The sequence below is a fragment of the Xenopus laevis genome, chromosome 2L (genome assembly GCF_017654675.1).
Source record: "Xenopus laevis strain J_2021 chromosome 2L, Xenopus_laevis_v10.1, whole genome shotgun sequence".
Lineage (NCBI taxonomy): Eukaryota > Metazoa > Chordata > Amphibia > Anura > Pipidae > Xenopus > Xenopus laevis.
The window spans coordinates 72,242,533-72,255,961 of record NC_054373.1 but is presented as its reverse complement, the minus strand read 5'-3'; the positions used below and the strand labels follow the sequence as shown (position 1 = coordinate 72,255,961).

The 13,429-nt window shown below is 36.9% G+C and overlaps 1 protein-coding gene across 2 annotated transcripts in view; it reads left to right on the top strand.

Annotated features, from left to right (window-relative positions):
• The first annotated feature begins 6,119 nt into the window (after positions 1 to 6,119).
• The window catches only part of LOC108707491 (voltage-dependent L-type calcium channel subunit alpha-1S), a 155,323-nt gene continuing 148,013 nt past the window's right edge, over positions 6,120 to 13,429 (top strand). Inside the window, exon 1 of one of the 2 annotated variants that reach the window (XR_005965388.1) lies at positions 6,120 to 6,355. The gene's annotated coding sequence lies outside the window, so the exon portion shown is untranslated. The remainder of the gene's footprint in view (positions 6,356 to 13,429) is intronic. The other variant, XM_041582031.1, reaches the window with a different exon arrangement.

Sequence of the window (13,429 nt, the reverse complement as noted above, 5' to 3'; positions counted from 1 at the left end):
TGGGTGTGCCATTCTCTGCTTGCCCTACACTGCCTGTGGTATGTAAGCCTGGTAGGGTTTGTCCTGGGGCTTTGTTAGCATTTGGAAATTGTTATTAGGGGCCCCTAGGGTGTTTAATCATGTGTTGGATGGTTGTATTATCCACAGGGGAGAAGGATGCATATGGATTTAAGGGTATGTTTTAACATGACTTCAATTTTTCACTTATGATTGATGAGGGATATTTCTGCAGTAAGTACCAATCATTTGGTTTGTTGGTGTGCTACCACCGTTGTGGATATGGATCTTAAAAGTTTGTGTGGTATAAAAGGGGAGTGGTCAACACTGACTTCCATTTTCGGCCCCCCACCACATTAGCCAGAGCAGTGCTGTCCAACTTCTGTGGTACCACAGAAGTTGGACAGCACTGCTCTGGTTCATAAATGGTTCCTTTTCTTCTTCAATACTGGTGTCAATTACTTGTATACTACTGATTGAGCTATCAAGATCTACACACAAATTTGGATCTTCATGAACAGTAGAATCTCTAAGGTTCTGTTGATTTTGGTCCAGTAGTCACACCAGGTTGGATTAGTTTTATTGGTGTAGAAAATGAAACCGGATATGCATAATCTGATTGTATTCACCAAGGTCCTGCAGGCAGAGAATCATCTCCTGTTTTTATTCCAATGCCAAGAGTTTTTATTGGAATATCAGAACCACTTGATTGATGAAATCACTTGTTATAGTATTTGCATCAACAAAAATGTTGCTATCGGTTTGGGTTCCAATTGTGATCAGATTTTTGATAACACAGACTAAGGTGTGAGAGGCTGAAGGGACTTTATCATCTACTCTTCTTTATTTCTGGCTTTGGAAAGGTACAGCTTCCATTGCACTTAGTGAAAATAGTTTGTTGATTTTCAAAAATGGTAGGAACAGCATTAGGATTGATTACTCTTTTGGATCCGTGTATGATGAAAGAATCATCACTGAAGTGCAATGAACACATTCTATGTATATCAGTTTTTGCTGCTTGTAAGATTTTGTCCACCACAGCATCCAAATTATCTCCATACTGTGCAGTTTGTATTTACCAATTGGTTAGTGCAATAATGTCATACGGAAATTTATGAAGTGTGACATTTAGGAATTTATCCTTTTGTCCAGTACGGTGATGACAACTGTGTACTATGCAATTATGCATGTTTGTGCTTGTGTGAAAGAAACAAATTTTACAGGATTAACAATAGTTAGTGGAGACCGATACAGTGTACAGACTCCTGCACACAGTAATGTAACCTTGACTAATGGCATGCACACTTTTTGAGGAGATATACATATACAGTATATATATACCCCACTATGTGCAGGCACAATCCGTGTGTATCATTGTAAAGTGCCCGTGTGTATCATTGTAAAGTGCATGCACATAGTTCTTATGAAAAGACTGTGTTTTATTTTTATTAAGCAAAAATTTTCTAAAGTTTCAGTTAGCACTCTAGCCTTTGTGAATCAGAAACAACAGCGCTTTGATAATGTACAACAGGGTTTACATATATATATATATATATATATATATATATATATATATATATATATATATATATATATATATATATATAATCAAAATCTGGAATAAAGCATTCCTGGGCCAGCACTTCCCTTTGTAAAACAAGTGTCTTTTTATTATTTCATTTCACACATCACAGTGCTCCAACGTTTCGGTCCCTCTTGGACCTTGAGAAAGGCCCCAAGAGGGACCGAAACGTTGGAGCACTGTGAAATCTGTGCGCCTGTGTGCGGGTGTAGAAAAGATTGTCCTGGGGACATGTAGCAGAATGAAGTGCAGGTGGGGCATCTAAAGCACCCTGGTTTATCATTGGTCAGCCAGGTGCACGTAGGATTGCTATAGCAGTGCACAGGGTAATTTTTACCCCCTCTCTTTAAACCGATTCCACATCTTCATTATCTGCCCCTACAGTTATCCACAGGTTTTTGCTTCACAACACCTATGGGGCCCATTCACTAAGTTCAAGTGAAGGAAAAGAGGAAAAATAGTTTGAATTTCGAATGGTTTTTTTTGGCTACTTCGACCATCGAATTGGCTACTTCGACCTTCGACTACGACCTTCGACTTCGAATCGAACGATTCAAACTAAAAATCATTCGAATATTCGACCATTCGATAATCAAAGTACTGTCTCTTTAAAAAAAAATCGACCCCCTAGTTCGCCACCTAAAACCTACCGAGGCCAATGTTAGCCTATGGGGAAGGTCCATTTAACACAGAGACATTTTGTGCATATTGCTACTGAAAAATGCCTTACCCTTTAAACAAAACAGGGATTGTTTGTCCATATATTGCAATATATTTAAGCTGACCAACTACGTCAAAGTCATCCCATATCGGGCCAGTCCTATGCTCAATTTTCATCTGATTCATTAAGAATTCTATTGCTTCATTATACATTTTACAAAGGGACTAAGTTTTACCTGCAACTTAGTAGCTGCTTTCAAAGTAAAACTCCCAAACTTTGCTGCCCTTTTATTAGACACCAGTGGGATCACATGACTATAGCTGGAAGGGTGGGAGCTACAACATTGAGCTGGTCATTGCTCCTGTATAACTATAACAAACAAGGGAAAGTTGTGTTCACCACTAATTTTTAAAACCATTAGTGCAATGAGGCTGTGACCACAAGATATATATATAGACAAATACAAGAGTCCTCTGCACTCAACCCATTATCAATATATTTAAGACAGAGACATTTTATGCAAACTGCTACTGAAAAATGCCTTACCCTTTAAACAAAACAAAGAGAGGACAAATGTGTGTATATATATAACAATACTTATATAAACACACATACAAGGGGTCAAAGCATCATATGGTCATAACATGACTTGTGGTCAATATAAAAACTATGCACTGCTGGTTGTGACTTATGAAGTAATGTAGCAAGGTACATAACAGTACCTAACAAGATCAGATGAAGGAGACAGGGGTGTTTCAACGTTCTGTAAAATTTTGGTAAAATTATGTTTATGTGTACCATTATTTCTCTGCAATCAAGTTCTCTGCAATGTAGCTATGATTATAACATCACACATAATGTGTATGTTGTGTGTAAAATATATTGAACAAGTTACATGACACTTTTTGTTTATTTAGTCCTTTGATGAATATGCTAATCCTATTTGCACAATGTTTGCAGACACAATGTCTGATTTTGTTAGTGGCTCTTTTGATCTGAGCATGCTAGGAGACATGATGTCTGCAGTCTGAGTACAATGTATAATTCACAGTCATTTTTTAAAAATGAGAACATACATACTCCATAACACCAATTATTTCCCTAAAATTATATACGTATGTTGAAATTAATGAATCAATAAAAATGGATGGTAATTTTTTTTTATAGTTTTATTAAATACTGAATAATCACATTTATTGAATTTACATTATTTACATGATGGAGTGGAATATCAACAAAGATATTAACTCAATAAATTAATGAATTAATATGATCAATACAGTAATATGTTATTCAGTGCACAATTAATTAATTTAAGACAGTGGACAAATTAATTCATGCTAGAGTGTGCTATCATAACTGGGTATTTGCAGCGTTGTATAATTTTACAAGACAGGGGTGGAGGATGGCCTGCCAATATGTAATACACAAGCTTGTAGCCCAGAAAAAGCCATTTACAAGAAATTATGATGATGTACACAGGTTTCCTTCTTAACACTCCCAATTCTAGTAACACAACTAATGATGCATGGTTCACACATGAAGAAATTCAAAAGAGACTTGAACATGTTAAGATTAACAAAGGTCCAGGGCCAGATGGTATTCATCCCAGGGTAATTAGCGAGCTTAGCTCTGTGATTGCCAAACCTCTTTACTTAATTTTTCAGGATTCATTGAGATCTGGCATAGTGCCGAGAGACTGGCGAATTGCTAATGTGGTGCCTCTATTCAAAAAAGGATCCCGTTCTCAGCCTCAAAACTATAGGCCAGTTAGTCTGACGTCAGTATTAGGAAAGCTTTTCGAAGGGTTAATAAAGGATAAGATACTGGACTTCATAGCAAATCATAATACTATGAGTTTGTGCCAGCATGGTTTTATGCGTAATAGATCTTGCCAGACTACAGTAACTTAATTTCTTTTTATGAGAATGTAAGTAGAGACCTCGATTCTGGGATGGCAGTGGATGTGATTTACTTAGACTTTGCTAAAGCATTTGATACAGTGCCACACAAAAGGTTACTGGTTAAATTAAGGAATGTTGGCCTGGAACATAGTATTTGTACCTGGATAGAGAACTGTCTAAAAGATAGACTACAAAGAGTAGTGGTAAATGGAACATTTTCTAATTGGACCAGTGTTGTTAGTGGAGTACCGCAGGGCTCTGTACTAGGTCCCTTGCTTTTCAACTTGTTTATTAATGACCTGGAGGTGGGCATTGAAAGTACTGTTTCTATTTTTGCAGATGATACTAAATTGTGCAGAACTATAGGTTCCATGCAGGATGCTGCCACTTTGCAAAGTGATCTGTCTAAACTGGAAAACTGGGCAGCAAACTGGAAAATGAGGTTCAACGTTGATAAATGCAAGGTTATGCACTTTGGCAAAAATAATATAAATGCAAGTTATACACTAAATGGCAATGTGTTGGGAGTTTCCTTAAATGAAAAGGATCTAGGGGTCTTTGTAGATAACACGTTGTCTAATTCTGGGCAGTGTCATTCTGTGACTACTAAAGCAAATAAAGTTCTGTCTTGCATAAAAAAGGGCATTAACTCAAGGGATGAAAACATAATTATGCCTCTTTATAGGTCCCTGGTAAGGCCTCATCTGGAGTATGCAGTTCAGTTTTGGACTCCAGTCCTTAAGAGGGATATAAATGAGCTGGAGAGAGTGCAGAGACGTGCAACTAAATTGGTTAGAGGGACGGAAGACTTAAATTATGAGGGTAGACTGTCAAGGTTGGGGTTGTTTTCTCTGGAAAAAAGGCGCTTGCGAGGGGACATGATTACACTTTACAAGTACATTAGAGGACATTATAGACAAATGGCAGGGGACCTTTTTACCCATAAAGTGGATCACCGTACCAGAGGCCACCCCTTTAGACTAGAAGAAAAGAACTTTCATTTGAAGCAACGTAGAGGGTTCTTCACAGTCAGGACAGTGAGGTTGTGGAATGCACTGCCGGGTGATGTTGTGATGGCTGATTCAGTTAATGCCTTTAAGAATGGCTTGGATGATTTTTTGGACAGACATAATATCAAAGGCTATTGTGATACTAAACTCTATAGTTAGTATAGGTATGGGTATATAGAATTTTAATTAAAAGTAGGGAGGGGTGTGTGTATGGATGCTGGGTTTTCATTTGGAGGGGTTGAACTTGATGGACTTTGTCTTTTTTCAACCCAATTTAACTATGTAACTATGTAACTATGTAACTAAGTTATTCAGTGCACATATATAAAAAAGTAAACAGGGCTCCATATACTCAGATGTGAATTTGTGCACTAAAATGTTGGGAGGTATGAGAGCGACTTAATTTAAAGCTAAGGCTGGAATCATTAAAGGTATGCCTATCAATGAAACAGCACTTATTGTTACACTTTCCTTGTCCTTTGATAAATGTTTTGTGGTATTTTCATTCTTATTAGTGTGCATGGTATTTATTTCTGGGACGGGTTTGTGGATTAAGACTACAGGAATAATCTGCGTCTTGATACTGTGCCTATGATGTATTTTTCCCCAGTCCTGACATCAGGTATTTAACAGTAGGTAATAGTAACAAATTACAACAAATCTCTACAAGATTTTGTTCATATATTTAAAGAAGGAAATTTACGCATTTAGTTACTTTGCCTTTGATTTGTACTAAGATACTACATTCTGGTTACAAACCAACACCCATAGGACTGAACAAATGCTGGAGCAAACCATTGCAAATAAAACTTGTCTACTCTCACAAATTACCTTCAGTTATACTGACAAAATGTTACTTGGTTTAGTTCCCTTACCTCCCCCCACAGTTAGGGAATCCGAGCTGTGCAGCTGTCGCAAAAAGATTTTTTTTTTCAAGGTTCTAAATTTAATCGGAAGGCTAACTCTGATCTGATGCCACTCCACACCAGCAAGACCTGGAAACAACAATGAGCCTCCCCTTTATACAAATTTGTTAATAACACTGCTCGCATTTCATTCTAACATATGGCTGTTTTTCTAAAAATCCAAACTGATTGTGCGCTGTGACGACAAAAAGAAAAGTGGACTTACTGTACGCTTTTTGATAAAAGGAATAGATCTTAACGTGGACTCAAGTACTGTCAGCTAATTAAGAAGTACGGTATGTATCAACATGCTAAATAAATTCATGTCTGGATAAACCAATGATAACACTGAGTTTATAGCTAGAATGATAATTTATTGATAAGTTCAAAGTTATACAATAAGTTACAACAGTCCCAGGGTTAGGATGAGAAGGTAGTTCTACTTATACCCTTTTATTTATGTAAAATTATTAAATGTTTGTTAACTATTGGGTATACAAGCTATAAATCTTGGAGCACTACAATCATACAGACATACAATATATAAGGGCACACTATATATCAGCACACACAATACATTAAATAGCACACAATTTACTCACACAAGTGAAGTTGAAAATTCCGACACCGGAAGTGTAAAGTCAGTACAATAGGCAGTAAACCACCTACCATCAACGACAAGTTATATACTGTATCAAAAGGCAAATGGCCTAAAAAGCAATTAGAGGACACATGCAAAATACCTTACACAAATTTAGTGTTCTAGATACCATTCCCATAATAGCTACAGATGCATGTAGCAAGCACACCAAAAAAGCCAACTATGCGGTACTTTGATCTCTAGGCTAAAATAATGCTGCACTTCATGTGACATTAACTATGGCATTACAGTACTTTTCTGTTAATAATCAGGGGTGCTTCGCCAATGAGGCGAGTTGAGGCTGTCGCCTCAGGCGGCAGCGCCCCACTAGGTACCAGGGGCAGCAAAAATGCTGCTCCTGGTACTTTAAGAGCGAATTTCCGGGGGAGGGGGGACAGCAGCAACTGCTGCTGCCTCAGGCGGCGGAGGGGCCAGGGTCGCCCCTGTTAATAATACATCTATAGATTAGGTAATTTGCACCTTTAAACACTTTTCCTCAGATTCCTGGGAATTATACTACAGGTATCTACAAATTTGATACTTACATTATTTTTCTCGCATAGCTATTTATTTTAATGGCATGGTGCTCAAAATTAAATGAATTTATTAAGTATATCTTTCCAGCCCCAGCTACTTTCTATGTAATTATTTAATTTAATTTTATGTATGAGTAAGGCTAATAATGTAAGACAATGTTTATTTTGCCTGACAGAGAAATGCCTGAAATGACTCATGCCACTCCCTATTGAGCAAAATGGAAACTGCCCACAAAGTCTGGTATAGACAGTTTGCATCCCAGCAGTGCACCTGGCCGGGAATTTACGATCTTTTGCAGTCTATCACACTGAGAAATGAAAAGTCGCCAGCATTTTTTGGGACTTTTTTTTTGAAGAACTCCTATCTACTCTATTGCACTTCACCTGGTCTGAGGTGGCGAAGGCAAGTCTGGCGTAAATTTGCCCCTATGGCTGACATTAACCTAAAATATTTATACAATGCCAAAGTGGGTCTAGAAAAGATAAAGAACTTGAGGAAGAGAGCCCTATACTAAAGCACTTATACCAAATAGCATATACATTGTAGAGTGTACCAGTCTCCTTTTTTGAAGAATACATGTTTTACTAGTAAATAATGATATTTTGCTGTTTATTGTAGAGATACACTGAATCCACCAGTTTTGTATCCAGCTGAATCCTCAAACGTCTTCACTTTATGCAGGGTTCCTTTCACTGCTTGAGAAATGATTAGATATTGTGTGTGGAATAATATGATGAAACAATACACTACCAGAAGCAATATACACTACTTGTGATATACAGTACTGGTGGTAATTATAAACTACTCATGGAAAGAACAGATTCTTTAATATGCAAAAATTCAATACTTAAAACAGATACTTTTTACTACTAGTACCAAGTACTCGTAAAAGTATGTGCTCAATTAATAGGTATAGCCACTTTATATTTCATCCAAAAAGCCAACTTTTTAAAGCATGGTGACCACCTGCATATAATTGCAGAGTTGCCTCCAGCATATAATGGTAGTGTGACTCAGCATATAACAGCACTTGACTTCCAGCATCCTCAAGCATGATATATTGAACGCCAGCATAGAATAACAATTTTAGCAACTACCAACACAAAACAGAATTTTTATTTCCAGCACACCCCAGAATAAAATGACTCTTTTAGCGACTCCTAGCAACACTACATCATAAACGCCTCATCAAACAGAGCACAGAACAACACTGTGACCTACTGCAAATCCTACCATAGAACACCATTGTGACTTCCGCAACCCAAGCATAAAATTACTCTATGACCCAGCAACCCGACAGTGAATAGCTGTGACTTAAAGTACACTCACCGTTAATCAGCACTGTGACTTAAGAATAACATGATAATGTGACTAGGTCATCCACTGACATTCCTACAAATACACAACTCTAAAAACAATGTTTGTTACGTACCCAACATTTAATGGCACAGTGACCCCATAATTTCATAACATAGCAGCCCAGTATTTCATGATTCAGTGGCTGGCCTCAGCCATCATCAGTATACAACCCAATGACCCAGAAATTTCATGGCATTGTGTTTCCAGCAATACATGAAATAATGGTCTCAGAATTTCATGACACATCAGCCCTAGCTTTTCAGGCCTCCTGCAAAATATGACAGTTGAACCAACCAGTATTTCATAAATTGACCTCATCTTTCATGACACAGTGTCCCATCAATATATGTCAAAATGGCATAAGCATTTATTAACATAGTCTAAATCTATTGTTTTCTAATACCAAATGCCTTTAGTAATCCTGACAACCGGACAGTTTTTTTAGTTTCAGGCCAGAAACAGACAAATTGGGAATACTAATAATTCAAAAAGAAATTAAAGTAAATAACGTCCAAAAATTGCCAAGACCCTGGCCCATGGCAGCCTTCAACCCCACTGTGCAGCTTTACACTTTAGTACTGGGTAGAGTGCAACAGATTATTTTCTGGCAGTGGAGTTCTGGCATATTAAGTCAATAAATATAAATACTTTTTAAGTGTGGCAAGAAGAGTTTTGAACTGTGTATTTTTAAATGTTTTTAATAACTAGAGGTTTGACACCTCTGAGCCTGCAATCTATTATGTATATTGTGTAGAACTCATCTATATATACTCTACTTAGCTTCTTACTATGCTCCTCTACTGACCTGCGACTCAACTCTTCTCTCATTACTTCCTCACATGCTCACATTCAAGACTTTGCAAGTGCTGCACCCCTCCTCTTGAACTTTCTCCCACGGTCTGTCCGACTTTCTCCAACCTTTCTGCTTTCAAGAAATCTCTTAAAACGCACTTCTTTTGAGAAGCCTACCCTCACTCTGCTTAACTACCAAACGCAACACCACATACAGTACCACATTTCTCACCCACTTAATTCAATCTTGCCCACTCCCACACCTTGTGTATTACTCCCTTCCCTTTAGAGTGTATGCCTATTCATAGGGCCTTCCTCACCTTTTTGTACCTACCGGTATTGTGATGTATGTAACTCCATATGTTCTATGTATATAATTCATGTGATTTAGTTGTATAATCACATTTACGTAACAGTGCAATGCAATATGTTGGCGCTATATAAATATACATGTTAATAATAATAATAATAATAATATACTAAATATTTAAAGATCTGTTGTTTAGGGGGCAGTATTTACCTTTAACATTTAGTTAGATTACTCACTATAAATTCTGGTAGAGCTAACTGTCAAATGTCTTGTTGAATTTTACCTATGAGAGTTTTCTGATATAGTATACCTTTCCACTCATCCAACTTATACGTTTTTTGAAGATTTTGGCCATCAGATGCCAACTCATTGTTATTATCTGTTTTTTTTCTTTCCACTGAAACATCTGTTGGAGTTTCGTTAGATTTGTATGGTCCTGCGGTAGTTTATACAGCATGTTATTGGGGAAGCTGCTGACTTTTTGCTTTGAAAACTGATCTATGTTATACAGAAGAAACAATGGAGGAAAAGTCAATACTGCACACTGTCTCGCTATTCTCATTGCTTCCTCCTCTTTTGGTTTAATAGAGTTGTCAAGATAGGGATTTTGTTGGTACTCCCCTGCATTCAGGGCCGTCATCAAGGGGGACTAGTTGTCCCGGGCCCTGGGATTTTTGGGTCTTAGGGGGGCCCAGCCACTGTACTTACGGTACAGCCGGGCCCCCACTGCTGTCAGGAAGTTGCAGAATCGTGTGGGGAGAGCAGAGCTTCTTCTACAGGTCTTTCCCCTCCCCAGCTTCTAAACTATAGATAGTTTCCCAGGCCCTGCCTGCATTGCTCAAAGACAGTTGTGATGTATTCAAATGAGCAAGTGTATTATTATCTGTAACTACAGTCAAACTTGTTGCTAGTTTTCAGAAAATATGTCACTGCTCAAACCCCTGCCATCAGTTCAAGTTTGAATTTAATATAATGTTCTGGATTTCTTTTCAATTGGTGCAAACTATGGCTGGCATGCAGGCCAACACTGATCTGTTCCTCTATGTATACCAGGAAAGGGATTAAAATTTGCAGTGAAGGCTTGCTGTAATATTCTTTACATTGTGTTGATATGTTTTTTTCACATTTCCACATTTATACCATAATAACTGAACCAATAGGGTGGTGATCTTGGCAACATATTTCATCTTTGGTAATAGCCCAGAAGATCTAATTATTTTATTATTTGAGCTAGACAGCTTGTATTTTATTTCCCCATTGGCCAGTAACTACATGACCTCAGATATGACCCTTGTGAGTATAAGTTTCAAATAATTGAATTTCAATGTAAATAAACCCTAAAATACACATTCCACTTGTTACAGATGCTGAAATAAATTAAAGTTTGTTCAAAAAGTCTAGAAAAAAATAATATGCTGATTGGTCATAAATTGCTCATAAATATGCTCATAAATTTGATGGGACAAGGGACAACTGTAAATGTTTGGAAACGGAGAGAACCAATTGCTGTAGTTGTGAATGTTGTCCCATTCTTGCCTGATATTGAATTTCAGCTTCTCAACAATATGGGGTCATCTTTATCATATTTTTCCTTTCATAATGCGTTAAATGTTTTCAGTGGGTGACAGGTCTGGACTGCTGGCAGGCCAGTTTAGCACCCAAATTCTTACTTATTTACTTATTTACTTCAAAGCCATGCTGATTTAATTAGTGCAGAATGCAGTTTGGCATTATCAAAATGTGCCAAAACTAAAAATGTTGGCACTATTAGTGATTAACCTACCCTGTGTGACCAGTAAGCATTACATGCATAAAGCTTTCAATACTGTAGTGTACACTAATCACTTCAGCATGTAGGTTTTTTTTAATTGATATTTTTACCTACAAATATAATGAGGGTAATATGTGCCTCTCATATTGGTGTGACATTGCTTGTGTTGATACGATGATGAATTGCTGTAGCGAGCCCATAATCATCTTCATGCTTGTAAAAAGAAAATCACTCAGTACCATTGCTACCTCCATGTCAACCAATAGTTTGTTTTGGTTCAACAGCTTATTCTTCCACTTTGTCTGTATAAGTAGGTGTATTAATGATATTGAGTCCGTCAAATACTGTTGTATCATCTGTATGATAGGGCCTATCACTTTTCCAGCATTGCATAATGAGGTGCCACTGCCACTTCCCTTCTGAAGTCTAACACTCGACTATTAGCCTACTGTTGTATTACTTGCTGTGAAGGGGTAAAATAACCACTTGTCTGTATCAATGGATTTATATTGTTTCTTTACATGGTATTGAGACCACCCACACTGCCAGCAATGCATGGTATCACCATATATTTGAAGATAACTCAGTATTTAATTTACCACTTAGGAAATAGCAAGATAATCTTTCTGGCATCTCCTTCATGGAAATACAGGACAAGATCTGCATAAATTTCTTTTGACATGCAACACAATTGTATTCTGTACTGGTGGTCATCTAATGTACCTGCCAGTTCACATCACTCACAAAAAAACACTTTCTTCTCATTTGGATGGATGCTAACATTTCTGGAAGGGTCTACTGGTGGATAAAGCATCAGGAAGTTTGTTGTATTGTCCTCTTGTATATTTTGTACAATGTTATGATATCCCCTCTAAAGTACCTCTTCTCTAGTATAAACAATCCCATTTTGACCAACTTTTCCTCATGACTGAGACTTTCCATGCCCTTTATCAACTTTGACTATAAAGATTTTTATTCATCCAGGTCATGGTATATCTGGTATAAGTAATTCTAAAACAACTAGATTGCTGAGTAGTCATTGAATAATTGTGATTTCCCCTGGTATATTGACAGGGGAAGGTTTATGTTTAATTAATAATTTCTTAAGAATGAGGAGAGTAGCACTTAAAGTTCACCTTCAAATTAACTTTTAGTATGTTATAGAATTGTCTGTTTTAAGAAACTTTTCAATTTGTTTGCATTATTTATTTTTTTTTATAGTTTTTTAAATTATGTGCCTTCTTCTTCCCAGTTTTAAAATGGGGGGCTACTGACCCAATAAAACACAAATGTAGGGCTACACATTTTTAGTTATTTCTACTTTTTATTATGTAGGCGCTATATACTGTAATTAACAGTGCTGCCAAATATGTTGGCGCTCTATAAATACATATTAATAAATACTCATCTTTCTATTCAAACCCTCACCTATTCGTATATTAGTCTCTTGTACAAACCAATACATGGTTGCTAGACTTTGAATTACAGATTACTGATATTGCAGTGCTGCAGAGTAAAAAGCTAAATAACTCAAAAACTACAATAATAGCACCTATTTAAAGGGGTGGTTCACCTTTAAGTTAACTTTTAGTATGTTATAGAATTACCAATTCTAAAATTACTAATTCTAAACAACTTTTCAATTGGCCTTCATTCTTTATTTTTTTATTATTTTATGAATTATTCATTATTTGCCTTTTTCTTATGATGGTTTCCATCTTTCAAATGGGGTCACTGAACCCATTTGAAAATCTTGCAAGCATGGAGCACCAGCAGGTTTAAAACATCTGTTTATTAGAACTTCATTAAAATATTAGGACAGAGCATTGTAGAATCAATATGCTTTGACGTGTTTCGCGGACGAGCCATTTCCTCAAAAAGCTAAATTGTTTCCATCCATGGGAACATTTTAAAAGACAAGAAACCACACCCCTTGTAAAACCATTAACCCTATCATAGGA